This window comes from Eleutherodactylus coqui, chromosome 12, assembly GCF_035609145.1.
Source record: "Eleutherodactylus coqui strain aEleCoq1 chromosome 12, aEleCoq1.hap1, whole genome shotgun sequence".
Taxonomy (NCBI): domain Eukaryota; kingdom Metazoa; phylum Chordata; class Amphibia; order Anura; family Eleutherodactylidae; genus Eleutherodactylus; species Eleutherodactylus coqui.
This window is the reverse complement of record NC_089848.1, coordinates 85079107-85089909: the sequence shown is the minus strand read 5'-3', so window position 1 is coordinate 85089909 and position 10803 is coordinate 85079107. Positions and strand designations below refer to the sequence as shown.

Genomic DNA, 10803 nt, shown 5'->3' with positions numbered 1-10803 from the left:
TTTAGCGTGTCCGTGGTGAGGAACGGACAGATTTTAGCGGTATTTCTGAGGTGCATGTGGCATGTTTGGGCTAGAGATTGGATGTGGGGGATAAAGGAGAGGTCAGAGTCCAGTGTGACCCCAAGACAGCGGGTGTGCTGTCTGGGGGTTATGGTGGTGCCATACACTGGAATGGAGATATTGAGGGGAGGTTGGTTGAAAGGCGGAAAGACAAGGTCTGTTTTAGAGTGGTTAAGTTTGAGAAAATGGGAGGACAAAGTATTAGAGACAGCAAACAGACAGTCGGTGATATTTTAGAGGAATGGTTCAGGGATCTAAACCATTGGTGGAGGGAGGCCAAATTTGTGGATGGTTTGTCCAATTGGGGATGTGTAGATAGAGAAGAGAAGGGGACCAAGGACCGAGCCCTGTGGAACCCTGACAGCGAGAGGAAGTGAAGAGGAGATAGAGCCAGCAAAGGAGACACTAAAGGAGCGGTCAGAGAGGTAGGATGAGAACCAGGAGAGAGCAGTGTCCTTTAGACCAATAGAGTGGAGCACAGTGAGAAGGAGGTCATGGTCGACAGTATCAAGTGCAGCAGAGAGGTCAAGGAGGATTAGTAGGGAGTAGTCACCTCTCGAATTTGCCGTCATCACGTCATTTGATACTTTTGTGAGGGCGGTTTCAGTCGAGTGTAGAAAGTGGAAACCAGACTGGAGGGGGTTGAGGAGGGAGTTATCAGAGAGAACGCGTGTGAGGTGGGAGTAGACCAGGCGTTCTAGTAATTTGGAGATGAACGGGAGGTTTGAGATGGGTCAGTAGTTGGCGACATCGGTCGGGTGAAGGGTTGTTTTTTTAAGCAGAGGGGATATGATGGAGTGTTTAAAATGAGGAGGGAAAGTTGCCAGAGGTTAGGGAGAAGTTGCAAATTGTGGTGAGGTGAGTGAGAGACCTGTGAAAAGGGACCGGAAGAGGTGAGAGGGGAGAGAGTCGCTGGAGCAGGTGGTGGGGCGGGCAGAAGAAAGCTGCTTGGAGACTTATTCCTCTGTCGGTTCTAACATAGAAAGTGAGTAAGTGCTGGATGCAGTGCTGAGGAGAAGTTTTAAGCATGAATTTGAAGTGAAGTCCACGGGCAGCTTTGATTTTCTCTACTGCCACTCGGAGCACCTAGAGCACTGCCAAGTTTGACTTGGAGCTCTTGAGTTAAAGAGGTGGACCACATCGGGCTCTCTCCGCCCGCAGCATAAAGAGTAACAGCTCCTCTCCCTACCTGTGTATACTGAGAGGGCAGCCAGTCTTGATGACACAGGCGGGCAGAGCCTGGCACGGCCGACCTGTTTTGACTCAAGAGCTCCGAGAACTTCAAATCAAACTTCTAAGTATGTTTTTGTGTGCAATGCAGCAGAATTTCAGAATAAAACATACATACATGGGCCGGATGGGCATATCTGACCCCGATTCATGCTGCCCATGCTTCGAGGAGCGAGAACCTGGTGACAGGTCCAGGTTAAAAATTGGAGAACTATTTTGGTCAGCAACACAATGAACATTGATTGTTGTACTCTAAAGGTTAGGCCTCCTGTCCACGGGCGATTGTTCGTTGCGTTAATCCGGCAGCCGCGGCGTCCATGAGCGGAGAATAATAGCGATTCTCCGCTCGAGGGATCTAAATCGCGGCATGCCACGGTTCTCCGCAATGAGCCTATCTGTCAGATAGGCTCACTGCAGAGAACTAACAGCTCTCCCCCCTGCTCCCCCGCGGCAATATTTCGCAATGGCCGTGGACAGGGGGCCTTAAATGGCATCTTTACATCAGATTGTGGGAAGGGGTTAAAAAAATGAAAACTGAGCTCTGATTGGTTGATGTGGACAGTATAGATACATTGTATTTAGTGTTATAAAATCAAGAGAATTTGTAGCAGTTTTATGAATATGACATAACGCCTCGTCCTTACAGGAATATGAAGTGCGGTATTATTTTACTGATCCAGTTCCACGGACACCAGAGAGACCATATGTTCAGCCAGCTCGCAGTATGATATTTTATCTGGGTCGACGTGCGCCGTTCTTCATAGTGCATATAAAGCAGTGCTCGGAAGTGAAGGTGCAGCGGCGGCAGCTCAGGTCCCTTCTACCAGAGAGATACATTGCCTCTAGCATCTGTTGTGGGGATATTATTTTCCCATAGTGAATTATGCATCCAAAAAGTAAAAGCAAATAACTTTGTCAACAATAAGCCTACAGATGTAGCAGAGATGAATTTGCTATTTAGTATGGCCGCATTACAATACTGTGCTTAGTTTACAAGTACAAAAAGTTACATAGTACTGCAGGTAAAGCTACTGCGCCACTACCAGTTGTCATAAAACAGCTGCGGAGTGCAGATGGAAAGAACGTGACATTTTCCGTCAGCCTTAAAAGTAGCTGATTGAACACTCTGGCAGGTAAGGAAGAGATAAATGGGAGATTGGTACTTAACCCATTTAGGACCAGCCACTGTATATATACGGCGGCTGGTCCTGGGCTTAGAGGACCACCGATAGTAAAAACATGGCGGTGCTCTAAGCCTCCTGCCTCTGCAATCAGTCAGAGAGAGGCAGGAACGGGTTCAGTCAGAGGCAGGAACGGGTTATCAGCTGTTAGTGAGGCGGGTGGGGGGGGGGGGGTCATGTGAGCTCCCGGGATTCCCTGCTATGCAGAGCTGCAGGGTCAGACTTAGACCCTGGCAGCTCTGCAAGTGACTAATGTCACCACAGGGGTTGCTTTCCCCTATAATTAGGGCTCCTATGGACGCCCCAGCTACAGTGTGAAAGTGTCAAATAAAGAAAAAAAAAAAAAGTGAATGTCCCCCAGAGGTCTTATATGACGTCATGGGGGACATAGATAGTAAAAAAAACATAATTACATACATAAGTAAAACAAAATAACAGAATAAAACAATAATACATACATAAGAAAGAAAATAACACAAAGCAGACGTCAACAAAAACCGTCGCCGTATGCGCCCTGTAAACCAAAACCATACATACTATATATCAAAACGTCTAAAATAAATAGAGGAACCCATTTCCATACTTTATTTTAGTGTAAATATAAAAATAATTTAAAAAAAATACTATAAATGTTTAAAAAAATCATTTTTTTTAGCATTTTACCCCCAATAAAACTAAAAAACGAAAAAAAAAAGTCAGTGAAAAAGATATTAAAAAAATAGTCCTATATGTCACGGGAAAAAAAACGCAGCAAAAATTATTTTGGTAGCTAAAGGAAAAAAAATGGAGCAGTAAAACCGCCACATGGGTAAAATCCCTAAAAAGTGTCTGGTCCTTAAGGTACAAAACAACCTGGTCCTTAAGGGGTTAAAGGGGTTTTCCATGCAGGAACGGCTGTCAGTGGCGGGCTACATCGGGGTGGAGTGGAAGCCGCTGCTCTGACCCCTGTGTAGTGTGATAATTGCAGGCTGGGGTCCCATTGATTTCAATGACAGCTGCGACTGCAAAGTTTGAGCACCAGCCACTACACAGGGGTCAGAGCAGCAGCTTCCACTCCAATCCCGGTGTAGCCTGCCACTGACAGCTACTACTGCCTGGAAAACCCCTTTAAAGGGAACCTGCACCATAAACTAAGTTATAGTGCACAGGCAGAGGTGACGGGGATTACCTTTTTATCCTCACCAGCCCTCCTGATCCCGCGCTGTCACCCGCAGAAGTGCACGAAAATATAGATACAGGTTTCAATTGACTCCAAAAGAGCCTGGTGCCAACATGTACACATGTACTTTTCGTATATCGTCCATTAGGCCTACTGGCCCTCCTACATTCCCTGTAACTATTAAAACTTAACTTTTATTATTGTTGGTTACAATTAATGTGAAGGGTAAGTTAAAAACAGCTTTTGCGTCTATCTGTCCCAATTACATTGTCTGATTATTAGATATACTTCACGGACCATTACTGAGGCCGTTCTGTCATCACACTCAGCCGGCAGCTTGTAGACATGTAGATAGTATACTCCGGATTAAATCCCTATTGGGCTCCTGTGAGTGGTGAGATCTGATTGGCTTTGTAATCTATCAATCGGCATATGATGATGTCACTGGTGTTCATGTTCTGACATTGAATGATGAAGTCACAAAAAGATGTGGGGATTGTTTGGGTGGAGCACATCCCTAAAGCCCATAACCCCCGACGATGCCATAATATATGACGACTAGAGATGAGCGAGCATACTCGCTAAGGACAATTACTCGAGCGAGTATTGTCCTAGGCGAGTACCTGCCCGCTCGGAAGAAAAGATTTGGGTGCTAACGCGGGTGAGCGGTGAGTTGCGGGAGTGAGCAGGGGTGAGAGAGGGAGAGAGAGATCTCCCCTCCGTTCCCCCCTGCTTTCCCCGCCGCTCCCCGCCCCCCCCCCCCCCGAATCTTTTCTTCTGAGCGGGCAGGTACTCGCTAAGGACAATGCTCGCTTGAGTAATTGTCCTTAGCGAGTATGCTCGCTCATCTCTAATGACGACACACGTCAGTGGGGCTTTGTGAATTGTTTTAACAGCAGCTAGGTGTCTCTCAAATTGACCAATCTGCAGTAATGGTCCATCGTTCGTCATCCAGTCGTTGGCCGTATTTACACTGAATGATTATCGTTCAAATTCGCACGATCCAATGATTTCTTGAAAGATAGTTGTTCCGTGTAAAAGGGCCCTAAGGCCAGGGATATCATGGCAATATGTGTTGCGCAACATCAAGTCTCAGAAAAGTAGCACAACAAAATAGTTTGTGCGACTTGTCTGCAACTTGCTGTTTCAGAGCTATAATTTTTCTTTTAATCCTCTGCAATCTAATTTTGAATTCAGGGTTTCCTAGGGGGCTTCCGCTTTCTGCCATTATGCAATGGCGCCATCTGCTGGCTAGAGCCAGTACTATCGTATGGGACATGCTGGAGAGGCCTCCGACAATAGAGCGGCCAGTAATATGCAGTAAGAATACCCTGCCGGACGTCTTCCGACATCGGAGCTGTACAGCCTTCAATCAGAATGTCTTCAGATGTCAGACAGTGGATTGGAAAGGCTTAAAACACAGAAAACTCAGGTCACAGTCGCACTTTCATTGATGTCTCTGGTGGAAAAGTCACTTGTGACCTAAGACCGAAATCCAGTAGGGGTACATGAAGTCCACGAAGGGCTGCAAATGGTCACCAAGCAGTGAAATGTAGCCTGCAGCAGTTCTATGACCAGCCTGGTATTCTGAAATTACTTTTTTAAATACTGCTTGCAGTGTCACCATGTGTGATCGTTTGGGTCATTGTGAACACGGTAATACCTATTATGTTTTGCTTTTAAAAAATAGGATTTTAACCATTTAAATAGGGTCTTTGTGGGGGGGGGGGGGGGGAGTGCTTATTTTTGAAAACAGGAGTTTTGTTTTTTTTTATTAAACTTTATCGAACTTTTTTGACATTCTCTGTAAGTCCCTCAAGAGGACTTGAATATGTAATTGGCTGCCATGGGAACCTTCTGGTACCATGCAATCGCATTGCAGGATGCCAAACGGTGAAAGGAGGAACATCTCCCCCATGGTGACTTTCAAGAGAGCCGCCATGTTGGACACCATCAACCTCTGGAATTTGCCTCCTTCCCTTTAGCACTACGCCACACACAGGATGGCACTCCCAACCACAGTTTTCCATTTATTCAGGTGTCTCTGTACGTTTTGACCACCCTGTAGATAAAATTAGACATGCGATCAATGGTTAGATACATATGGTAGAGCTATTGCCCCTGCCCTGGGTTTGTTCATATCCCTCAATCTCTCTTTTCCAGTTGCTTTGGGAATATCATTGTGTATTTACTCCTGCCAAAAAATCTTCTTTGAATTTTATAAAGATAGATAGATAGATAGATATGTGAGAGATAAATAGATGGATATGAGATAGATAGATATTAGATAGAAAGATATGAGATAGATAGATAGATAGATAGATAGATAGGAGATAGATAGATATGAGATAGATAGATATGAGATAGATAGGAGATAGATAGATAGATAGATACGAGATAAATAGATAGATAGATATGAGATAGATAGATTGATAGATATGAGATAGAGAGATAGATAGATATGAGATAGATATGAGATAGAGATAGATAGATAGATACGAGAGATAGATAGATATATGATAGATATGAGATAGATAAATAGATATACGATAAATAGATATGAGATAGATTTAGATAAATAGATATTAGATAGAGAGATATTAGATACGATGTCAGTGCAGTTAGACACAACGATTTTCACTTTAAAAAGGGCTTTGAGCAATTTCTGTGCGAGAATCGTTGTGTCTAAACCAGCCGATAGATAGATAGATAGATAGATAGATAGATAGATGGATATGAGATATATAGATATGAGATAGAGAGATAGATAGATAGATAGATAGATAGATAGATAGATAGATAGATAGATAGATATGAGATAGATAGATAGATAGATAGATAGATAGATAGATAGATAGATAGATAGATAGATAGATAGATAGATGGATATGAGATATATAGATATGAGATAGAGAGATAGATAGATAGATAGATAGATAGATATGAGATAGATAGATAGATAGATAGATAGGAGATAGATAGATAGATAGACAATAGATAGAGAGCTAGATAGATAGACAATAGATAGATAGCTAGATAGATATAAGATAGATAGACAATAGCTAGCTAGCTAGATAGATATAAGATAGATAGAAAGCTAGATATACAATAGATAAATAGATATGAAATATACTTAGATAAATAGAGATATTACATAAAGATATTAGACAGATAGATATGAGATAGATAAATAGATAAACGATAGATAAATAGATATGAGATAGATTTAGATAGATAGATATTAGATAGATAGATAGATAGATAGATAGATAGATAGATAGATATGAGATAGATATGAGATAGATAGATATGAGATAGATAGATATGAGATAGATAGATAGATAGATAGATAGATAGATATGAGATAGATAGATAGATATGAGATAGATAGATAGATAGATAGATAGATAGATAGATAGATATTAGATAGATAGATAGATAGATAGATATTAGATAGATAGATAGATAGATAGATAGGAGATAGATAGATAGATAGATAGATAGATAGATAGATAGATAGATAGATAGATAGATAGATAGATAGATAGATATGAGATAGATAAATAGATTTGGGATACATATGAAATAGATTTAGATAAATATATATGGGATAGACAGATATGAAATAGATAATTTCCCACTGCGGTGCGTATATATGCCAAGTGTAGTTATGTGCTGCATCTTATATAATGCTTTGGACGGTACAGCTTGTTCTGTTCCATATTTCATTATGTTTTTAAGTGTCCCTGTGAAATGGAGCTGATCCGGCAACGTTTCATATTGTGAGCGAATTCCTATGAGATCGATATTAATGACGACTTTCACTTTGCTTAATCATTAAATCATTACTGAATTTACTTCCAGGATGAGATTACAAAGGCCGCACTGTGATGGTAAATTGCAGAGGCTGATGTGTTCAGCACAGCTTCCCCACTGTCTCACTATGCAGATTCAGCCAGCGAGACTGCCGCATGCCCCGCTTGGACCCGCTTCCACCAGATGCATCTATAACGCATGCAAATGTAATCAGAACCGTTGTGTAATCTAAATGTTACATTAGCCGTTCACCAATGAATACACAAATGAGATGTGCACTAAAGAGGCTTCTCTTGGCATCGCTGCGACGGAGCGTGAGAAGCACTGAGAGGCTGGAGACAATGCAAGAGAAATTCCGGTCTTCCTTCACGAGAGATATAAAGATAGATAAGTAGATGTAGCAGAGCTGAGTGGGATAGCACCTGGGGATATTAAATGGAGCAAGTAATAGTCCTACCTAGGACTGCAGGTAAACCAGCTTTCCCATTAATCCAAAGTACAAAATCAGCGCTGCTCCTGTCAAGGGTTGTATCTGGCATTGCAGCTCGGCTCCATTGAAGTGAATGGGGATGAGCTGTAATACCAAGTACAACCTGTGAACAGGTGTGGTGCTGTTGGGGAAAGAAATCAGCCATATTTGTCTAATGTTGGACAACTCTTAAAAGAGTTGCACTTACATGAGCGTACGTAGCCTGCATATTTTTTGCACACGTGATACACAGTGCTAAAGGCCCACTGATTTACCATTTCGACCTGCATTTTTTACGTGCGCATATTACGAGCGTAAAAAAAAAGCAGCATGTCCTATTTGAATATGTAATACGGCCATTATAGGCTACGGGGGTTTAAAATATGCAGTAAATATGTATGTTATTACGCAGCCCCCATAGATCCCTCTGAGCCCCTGGGCTGATAGAAAACTGCCGTTAGATAGATAGGGCCCGAAACCAACGGATTGGATGGGTGGCAAAAAAGAACTGCAGGTAATATAATAACACCCTGCCCCGACACAGAAACTGGAGGGTCGCTTTAAGTGGAAATTAAAGGGGTTGTCCGCTCACCAAAAAAGCTGTGTAAATGTTTGGTATGGGAAAGACTGAAGTAACTTAACCAATAGAACAAAGTTTCAAAAGTTGGCTACGATGTCTGCTCTGTCCCCTTGGTACATGAAAGCAACAATGCGGCACATCCTGTAAAGGCATTACCTCCCATTTGCCGATCACGTTACTCCGCGTTGAGCTCAGTAGCCGTATACTATAGATGTCTGTGCACAGAACTAATGAGACCATAATAAGCCCCCCATTCTACATAGAGCCGATGACTCCTATTGATGAGTTGCTACAATCATGGGTTTATGGAACTCTTCATGGCTGCTGTATTTTGGGGCAAACTGAGGTTGAAAATATTAAGGCCATGCCTTTTTGGTGGCATTAACTCTCTGAGTACTCACCATGGCTGATTATACGCTATCCTACCAAGAGTAGTATTTATTTCCATATGTTAATACTTAGTGGGGCTTCTTTGACCCTAATGACATTGGATACTCTCTGTGACATACTTTCTACTAACATCTGATACACTTAAGCTGGTATTTCCCTCCAATCATCCTGCAAATGTTTAGTGAGTTCTCTCAAAGAAGGTGGATGCTGTTCATATTTCGTGACTCAACCTTCCAGTTCTTCCCAAAGATGTTCAGGTCGGGTCTTGTTGGAAATATTGCTGACCATTCCTAGAGTATTGGCACATTGTTGGCAGCACATTATTGTCTAGATAGAGTATCAAGGTGTTCATGGTTCTTGTCACTACAATTAACGGGCTGAGACCATGACATGTAAAACATCCCGAGACCACGATGGAACCTCTGCTGCACCTAACTATTGGCACAGCACATTCAGGCTAAAGGCAGGGACATCCATCTGATTTGAAGATGAAGTAGTGTAATTCGTCACTCCATAAAACGTTCTTCCATTGCTCAACTGTCCAATGACAATTCTCCTTGCACCACTCTAGATGTGTCATCTTGTCTTCTTTGAGAGAACTTGCCAAATGTTTGCAGGATGAATGGAGGGTAATACCAGCTGAAGAGTATCAGACGTTAGTATAAAGTATGCCACGGATTATCCGATGTCATTAGGGCCGAAGGAGGCCCAACTATCTAGTGACATATGGAAATAAATACTACTTCTGATTCCTGCTCATCTGTCAAATTACATTTGGTAGGATAGTGTATTTCGGGGGCATGGAGGCTAGTCATGTAAGGGAGACACTGTGGCTAATTCTGGAAGCTTCTGGCCACAATTATGGTGAGCATCATGGATGTCACTGTATGGAGGGGTATTGCAGCTGATTCTTGACGACTGTTATAGGGCTATTGTAGCTGGCACTGTACTTCTATTTGGTACGGCATGTAGGGGGAAGCTGCTGACACCGTTATGGGGGCATGTAGTTGTCACTGTAATAGATTATTCAGCCGTTAGAAAACCACATGTTGAAGAGGCATTCACGTTATTCAATCTGCGATTGAAGTGATGCTCCCACTTTCTTTGATGAAAGGTAGCTGAGATGTGTACTATATAATTCGGAATATTAATTACCACAGCGAAGTTCCCAGACTTGTATAATAGCAACTGGTAGTTGCTGATCTCATTGGTAACATCTAATATTCTTATCATTCACAGTAGGATAGTCTACATACACTGAAGTGACAAAAGTCATGGAATAGCAGTATGTAAAATGACATATTGGGAATGAATGCCCACACCTGTATAAGTTGTTCTCTTGGGAGTGGGGAAGAACACTGACCAGCATGTCATGGCAAGGCAGCGTGAACTATCGCCAGATAGTGGGTGCCAGACGGATGGGACAATCCATTTCTGAAGTTCTGTGGCCATTTAACATTTCTTGATCCAGTGTCACGTCTGTACCGGAAATATGTCAAAGGCGGCATTACCACCTACTGTGGGCAGCACAGTGGCCACGCAGATACTTAATGGTTGGGACCAGTGGCTTTTGGCTAGAACTCTTCATGTGAACAGACAAATGACTCCGGCACAAATCACACCTACTTCCAATGCTGGAGCAACATATTCTGCAGTGTCCTTCAGCTTCCATGGGATATGGGAGCAGAAGACCCACCAGAGTGTCTGTTAGGATACCTACACATGTGCAAGCGCGACACTGGGCCAAGAAACTCGGCCCAATATCGCACTCGCCAACGTATGTTCTCACGGCGATGTAAGGCAAAAACATCTGCCATCACTTCAGTAAGGTAGCAATCCTCCGATGCAGCTTTCAGGGATCATCAATAGAGCCTCACCTGGCCTTGTGCGGTTGCTAACTGGACCATGGAGGATTGTT

General features: G+C 42.8%; 1 protein-coding gene across 1 annotated transcript in view; it reads left to right on the top strand.

Annotated features, from left to right (window-relative positions):
• Positions 1-10803, top strand: part of NXPH1 (neurexophilin 1) — a 346039-nt gene that overhangs the window by 310463 nt on the left and 24773 nt on the right. The gene's annotated exons all lie outside the window — the stretch shown is intronic.